The sequence below is a fragment of the Pseudonaja textilis genome, chromosome 2 (assembly GCF_049901715.1).
Source record: "Pseudonaja textilis isolate UNSWEBS1 chromosome 2, rPseTex1.2, whole genome shotgun sequence".
NCBI lineage: Eukaryota > Metazoa > Chordata > Lepidosauria > Squamata > Elapidae > Pseudonaja > Pseudonaja textilis.
Window position 1 is genome coordinate 255,448,147 of NC_141991.1, and position 7,941 is coordinate 255,456,087.

The following is a 7,941-nucleotide window of genomic DNA, read 5'->3' on the forward strand; positions in this document are numbered from 1 at the left end:
TTACAATCTTTTGAAGATAAGAGTTGGAATGTATTTTCGCTTCCAAACTGCCGCACGGCTCTTCCAGATTTCCTTCCTCCCCCTTTTTAATGGCAACTACTAAAAGAGGTGTAGGAATGTTTGATGGGTTGACATTCGGCTCCTCTCACTTCTTGAAGGTGACCTGTATTAAGCAAAAACAAATTGAGTGCAGATATAGAATTTAGGGTGGCTATAAGGCGATCAGTGTGGACATTCCTATTCTTTACCCAAGAGGCCTCTGATAATGACTAGTTCTTACGCTTGATTTGTTGTCAGGATTCCAGCAATCGCCCTAATTAAATCATGATTCTCGAGCCAAACTTCAAAAAACTTCAAAGGATCCATTAGAGGCGGCATACTGGCCCTGCCCTGTAGAAAGCCAACTCTGGCATAGGTAATTTACAGTCCCCTGTAACCCCATTTCCCCCCTCCCCCCCTGGGTGTGTCATCAATCAGATTCTCCAATTGAGCACGTTCACAGGCTGGGTGTCATCAATCATGTTCTCCAATTAAATATATTCGTGAGCGAAAGCTCCGGTAGTTTAGCTACAACCTTTTGAAGATAAGAGTTGGAATGTATTTCCACTTCCAAACTGCTGCACGGCTCTTCCAGATTTCCTTCCTTCCTCCCTTCTTTTACGACAACTACTAAAACAGGCCCCCTGCTCTGCCCAGGTTTTAAGAGTTGCTACTATTAAATCAGGATATTTTGGGGGTGAGTCTCCTTTTTTCTGAACTCTCCCCAAATGACGCCAAATAGAGTGCAAAGAAGAGCAACGAAGATGAACAGGGGTCTGGAGCAGTGGTGGGTTTCCCCCCCCCCCCAAAAAAAACACTTCCTACTGGTTTGTAGAGCTCGCTTTGTGTGCACGCGTCCGCAGGACTCAAACGCTGCGCTCTGCATCAACGCTGGTGAGCTGTGCTGTTTTTAACTCAGCTGAGGCACGGGAATCCATTCTACCACGCGAATCAGCTGAGCTAATAAACAAGAGAATATAGGAGAGGTAAGAGCAGGGGTAAATGGGTGAGGCCAGCCAGAGATGGTATTTGCCGGGTCTCCAAACCAGTCAAAATTTTCACTACTGATCCACCAGAACCGTTCTGAAGCGGCTGAATAGCAGCTCTGGTCCGGAGGCTAAACCTTACAATGAAGAGCCAAGGAAACTAGGTATGTGTGATGATCCCAAGGAGCATGGCACAGAGGCAACACAGTCAAATAAGCAAGAGGAGTCCCTTTATTATCTCCAACTTTGTCCCCAATGTCCAGGTTACCTTCTGGGCTGGAGAAAAAGTCTCCCAGGACCAGCCTTTGCCTGCAGAGAATCAAGGTCCAAAACATGGTCAACACAAACTGTAACTAAAAATCCACATAAACCGCGCTGCAGTAATGAACTTGACAGGGCAGGAGAAGGCGTTGCAGACGTGAAAGCACGGCAAAACTCACACAGTTGGGAAGACGCCAGGAACCCAGATAAGCTACGACGAGACCAGATAAATTCACGTCTGCTCAGAGTTAAGGTGGGGCTTTGCTAGCAGTGGTGGCTCTTCCGTCCCAAGGACCGGCTCGTAGATTTCCACTGCTCTCCTCTCCTCTGCCTTCTGTGCATCCGGGTGAGCCACTGGGCCCAGCTGTTCCTCCTCGTCCCCATCAGCCACCTCCAGTCCTGGAGGCTGTTGATTCTCCATTGGAGGACTGACGGACGGCCCAAGTGCTCTCTCTCTCTCTCTCTGCCAGCTCCATTTCCTCTTCCTCCTCGGAGCTCCCAGTTGGCCCTGATGCTGGCCCTGATTCCCACGCCATCTCCTCCTCCTCCTCCTCCTCCTCCTCCTCCTCTGATTTGGCTGCTGGAGGGGCTAGTGACCAACAGGCCACAACACCCGGCTGCTCTTCCATGCCGCTCAGCCCACACAGCCGCTAAGCGCTCACTCAGGAGCACTTGAAGTCAATAATATATTTCATATTTGAAAAGGGAATCTAAATATGTATATTCTTTTTTTCCCTTCTCCCGGAGTAATAAAGGCTTTGATTTGTTTTGAAGGCGTGATGTTTTATTCATTTTGAGACTTGCGATAAAATGATTGGAAGAGGCCGGCTGGAGGGAAAGGGTGAAAGGTTTCGTTGTTTTGTTTAAAAAAGGTCCTTTTGGATCGGATAAAAAAAAGTGGAGGGGGTAGAAATGCCGTCCGACAGCCGGCCTTTTCTCGTAGCCCTTGACGGATGGCCACCTTTGAGCCCAACATTGATGTCATTAAGTGAGGCATTGGCTCAGTGAGTTTTGCCCCATTGTACAATTCTTTCTTGCTGAAATTGTTAAGTGAATCACTGTAGTTAAGTGAGTCACATGGTTGTTAAGTGAATCTGGCTTCCCCATGGACTTGGCTTGTCAGAAGGTCACAAAAGTGGATCCCATGGCCACCATCGTAAATATGAGCCAGTTGCCAAGCTTCTGATGAGATAACTTTTATTGTCATCATATTCTGTGAGCACACTGGCACCCCTGAAGAATGAAGCTCTGTTGGCTGCCCCAAAGTGTACACATGCACAATACACAGATAGAGAGGAGAGGGGTACATGGATGGATAGATATAGGATGGATGGATAGCTGCATGATCTGACAGATTGATAGATCAATTGATCAGTAGATGCATATATATTAGATAGACATTAGATAGATGATTGATAGATGATAGATGATAAATGATAGATGATAGATGATTGATAGATGGTAGATAGTAGATGATGGATGATAGATGATTGACGGATGATAGATAACTGATAGATAAGAGATAGATGATAGATTGATGATAGATGATATATGATTGATGATAGATGATATTTAGATGATTGATAGATGACAGATAATAGATGATAGATGATTGATAGATAAGAGATGATAGATGATTGATGATAGATAGATGATAGATAGATAGATAAATAGATGATAGATGATGGATAGATAGATAGATGATAGATATAGATAGATGATTGATAGATGATAGATGACAGATAATAGATAGATGATAGATGATTGATAGATGATAGATGATAGATGACAGATAATAGATATAGATGATAGATGATTGATAGATGATTGATAGATGATATATGACAGATAATTGATAGATGATTGATAGATAAGAGATGATAGATGGTTGATAAATAAGATGATAAATTGATGATAGATAGATGATAGATGATACATAGATGATTGATAGATACTAGATGATAAGTAGATAGACAGACAGACAAATAGACAGACAGATTGACAGAGGAGAGAGGGAGAGAGAGAGAGAAAGAATGATGGCTATTCCAAGTCCTGAAGGTTTGCAATAATAATTTGGCTTCTGGGGCAAAATCTGTCACATTTTCCCTGGGCAGGAACCCCAAATCCAGCTGAATTTCATCCCCCCTGACTAAGAAGCCTGGGCTTTGCTGGAGACTCCAAGCACTAACCCCCCCCCCAACCCCAGGGAACATCCAGGTCCAGGCCACCTTCACCAGGTAGGGTCCTTCTTCTCCTTGCATGGAGCTTTACTCTTCATCGTGTCAGGTAGAAGCCTGGCTGTCCCTCCAAAGCAGCTCAGCTTGGAAAGCTGGAATGGGGTGCGAGGAGTGGACAGAGGACAGTCGCAGGAAGCCAGAAGGACAAAAGGAAAGGAAGAGAAGAGAAGCAGGATGTGAAAAAAGAGCCAGAAGCGCCTCTGTTGAAAGAGACTTTCGTTTATTTGTTTGTCAAACATGTACAAGATAATAAGTATACGTACGAACAGACGCAAGGACAAAGGAAGTAAATACAGAGAAATGGGGACTTTTGCTCTCCTCTGTTCAAAGGAGCCTCCTGCAAATTCAATTTTGATTTTATTTTTCCCCCTCCATAACCAGCTCCTCCTCTCCGCCATTGGAGGCGGAATATTACACAGGCAAGCTTTAAGAATTGCTAACCTTATTTTGCGAAGCTTCTTCTTGCTAACAACCAGGTGATTGAAACAAGTATAAACTGTTCCATCCTCCACCATTCAGTCAGAACTGAAGAAGCTTCTTAGATAAGAAGAGATAGTCCTGTAGAGAAATTCACACACACACACACACACGTAGCACACACAGGGTTGGAAGGGACCTTGGAGGTCTTCTAGTCTAACCCATTGCTCAGGCAGGAAACTCTATCCCATTTTAGATAAATGGTTGCTCAATCACTTCTTAGAAGCCTCCAGGGTTGGAGCATTCACAGCCTCTGGAGTCCAGCTGTTCCACTGGTTAATTGTTCTCCCTGTCAGGAAATTTCTCCCTACTTCGAGGTTGCTTCTCTCCAGGGGTAGGATTCAAAAATTTTAACAACCGGTTCTGTGGGTGTGGCTTAGGTGGTGGGTGTGGCTTGGTGGTCATGTGACTGGGTGGACGTGGCTTGGTAGTCATGTTATTGGCTGGGTGTGGCCAACTCAACATCACTCACATCGAGGCACGCATCTCCTTGCCTGGCTTCTCATGACTGTGGGGATGTTGCAACAGTCGTAAGCGTGAAAAATGGTCATAAGTCACCTTTTTCAGTGCCATTGTAACTTTGAATGGTCCGTCCACACAAGCAAAGTACCAGCAAAGGAGGGGAAAAAACTCCAGAGAAGTTCCTGAGACAGGAAGTCTAGTCCTGCCAAGAATGTAATAAGGGTTAATGGAGAGGCAGTTTCTGTAAGCAACCCCAGAATGTTTCCTTCCTGCCTTCCTTACAGGATTAGCCCAGTAATTTCTTCTAACAACCGGTTCTCCGAACTGCTTAGACTGTTAACAACCGGTTGTAGCAAATAGGTGCAAACTGGTAGAAACCCACCCTTGCTTCTCTCCTTGATTAGTTGCCACCTGTTGCTTCTTGTCTTGACTTCAGGGGCTTTGGAGAATAGATGGACCCTCTCTTCTTTGGGGCAGCCCCTCAAATACTGTAATACTGCTATTATGTCACCCCCTAGCTGTACCCAATTCTTGCAGTCGTTCTTCATATGTTTTAGCTTCCATTCATCCTGGTTGCTCTTCTCCGCACCCGCTCCAGAGTCTCAACATCTGTCATGCCCCTGTTGGAGGCTGACTCTGAGGGAGAGGAGGAACAGCCAACAGGGTAGTAGGAGTGTGGCTCCAGAGGTTGTGGAGGAGGCTGGGGAAGGGCAGAGGCCGGCTGGGCAATCAGAGGAGGACCCAGGTCCATCCCCTCTCCATCCTAGGGCATGCAGAGAGGAGAGGATAAGGGAGAGACTGGTCTACGGGGGGAGGAGAGGGCTTTGATCCTCTTTATGGGCTGCAGGTGTGACAATTGAATAAGAGTTTGGACCTGCGTACTGGCAAACGCTGGAAACAAAGCGTGTAAATATCTCTAGTTTACAGTTCTTCTCTTGCGTTTGGCGTCCTTCCCAGTGTGTGTTATCTGTGGACATCCTCCAGCCCTTATCTTGCCTGGTTTGTGTTGCTTTTTTCCTTCTTCTTGTAACTGTGTAGGAGTTTTCTTGTCTTCCGTCAAAGATATTCGGAGCTTGGAAGCAAAGTGAAGGAATAAAAGGGGCTTCACCTGTTTTCTGTGCCAGCGTTTGTTTTGTATCTCACCCTGGGTCATCATATCTTTTCTATGCTGTGGTGACCAAAACTGGTTGCAATATTCCTGGTGTGACCTTACTAAGGCATTATAAAGCAGTACGAAATACTTAACAGATAACAAATAATCAGAGTTGGGAGGGACCTTGTAGGTCATCTAGTCCAACCCCCTGCCCAAGCAGGAGACCCTACACCATTTCTGACCGATGGCAGTCCAGTCTCTTCTTGAAAGCCTCCAGGCATGAAGCTCCCACAACTTCCAAAGGCAACTTCTGTTCCATGAGTTGATTGTTCTCCCTGTCAGAAAATTCCTCCTTATTTCCAGGTTGAATCCCTCCTTGTTCAGTTTCCATCCATGATTCCTTGTCTGGCCTTCAGGTGCCTTGGAAAACAGCTTGACCCCCTCCTCCTCCTCTCTGTGGCAGCCCCTCAAATATTGGAAGACGGCTCTCCCGTCTCCCCTTCGTGTGATCTCGGTTCTATCCCCGTTAATGCAGCCTAGGATTGCGCTTGGCCTTTTTGAACATTGCTGCAAAAATAAAAAATAAAAAAAATGGAGAAAGTCCAGTTGCCTTTTGAAAAAAAAATCACCTTTGGGGGCAACTATGACTTGGATGACTGAGAATCTCTATAGGCCTTAAGCTTCAGGAGGAAATAAATCCACTTTTTTTCCCCCCCAGAGGAGGTTTATGGAGAACCAGCAGAAATATTTTCCCTTATGGTTTTGGAAGTTCTGCCCTGGGGGTTAATGAATGGAAAGAGCCAGCTGATTCCCCGCAGAGTCCTTTGCCTCTCAGCCCTCCCCAAATTCTCCTGATCCTGCGATGCCAACAGCTTGCAAAGGCCGTGCCCGGAGTATTTAGGAGTCATCTGGCAGCTAATGGGAGTCACCGCTTCTTATTTCTCTCTCTCTCTCTCTGCATCTAAACGGTCAGATTTATTTTTAAAGGCTCATTTCTAATTAATTTTTACGCCGCCAGAAGGAATTGATATTCCGCTCTTGGAGGTTGCCTGGGCAGATACTGGGTGTGGGAAACACCGGTAGGTGGGAGGAGGGGAAATCAAATCGGTGTTTTGACCCGGCGCCGTAAACACGACAAACCCCATGAAGTTGAAGCAATGATTCCTTTATCAGGAGCGCCGGCAGCCCTGGCAAAATTTTTCTCTCTCACCACAGGCTAACAACTCTGTCCAGCAGGGGGATGAATAATTGCCTGCCACACCCATTCATCTCTTGCCTTTTATCCCCAGAGGTAGGGTGGGGCTTCGCTAGCAGCGGTGGCTCTTCCGTCCCAAGGACCGGCCCATAGATTTCCACTGCTCTCCTCTCCTCTGCCTTCTGTGCATCTGTGCGTCAGGCATTGGACCCAGCTAATTCCTCCTCTTCCTCATCAGCCACCTCCAGACCTGGGGGCTGTTGACTCTCTGTTGGAAGACTGACGGATGGCCCAGGCTCTCTCTCTCTCTCTCTCTCTCCCTCTCCCTCTCCCTCTCCCTCTCTCTCCCTCTCCCTCTCCCTCTCTCCCGTCTCTCCCTCTCCCTCTCTCTCTCGCCCCTCTCTCTTTCTCCCGCTCCCTCTCCCTCTCCCTCTCTCTCTCCCTCTCCCTCTCTCTCTCTCTCTCTCTCTCTCTCAGCTCCCAGGTTGCCCTATGCTGAACCTGACTCCTACACCTCCTCCATCTTCTCTGATTTGGCTGCTGGAGGAGCCGGCAGCTGACAAGCCACAACAATTGGCCACAGGTTCATCATATATTTATTTAGGAGATTAACATCTTTCGTCTTTCGTTCTGGAGCTCAAGGCACCAGACACAACGTTCCCATTTTCCCACTACAACTTTCAGATACAGGCTTGATTTTGTCTGTCTGGGGTGAGATTGATTGACCTTCCTGGGTCGCAGAGCAACAGAATGCGGCACAAAGCTCCCCACTGGCGACAGGAAGAGCATCCGGCCATTAAACGCTCTGCTAGCTCCATTCAGTGGCCCAGACTCCAACCCTCAAGGGATGATGATAAGAGTAACAGAATTACAGGATTGGAAGGGACCTTGGAGGTCTTCTAGCTGAACCCCCTCCCCCAAGAGGAGGTGACTTTATATCATTCCGGACAAATGGCTGTCCAATTTCTTCTTAAAAAGCTCCAGCGATGGAGCATCCGCACCTTTGAAGACAAGCCATTCGGTCACAGAACGGAGGCTGACCCCTCTTCTCTGAGGCAGCCCATCAAGTGCTGGAAGACAGCTATCATGTCAGCCCCTTGTCCTTCTCTTCCTTAGACTGGGGAAAGGGAAACACATCCGTGCCAGTCATTTCTGGCTCTAGGGAGCGGTGCTCATCTCCATTACAAACCC

The 7,941-nt window shown here is 47.0% G+C and overlaps 1 long non-coding RNA gene across 1 annotated transcript in view; it reads left to right on the forward strand.

Annotated features, from left to right (window-relative positions):
- LOC148127466 (uncharacterized) overlaps positions 1-2,059 on the forward strand; it is a 215,509-nt gene extending 213,450 nt beyond the window's left edge. Inside the window, exon 2 of the long non-coding RNA XR_015742428.1 lies at positions 416-2,059. This is a non-coding gene — a long non-coding RNA (uncharacterized LOC148127466). The remainder of the gene's footprint in view (positions 1-415) is intronic.
- Positions 2,060-7,941: the final 5,882 nt, after the last annotated feature.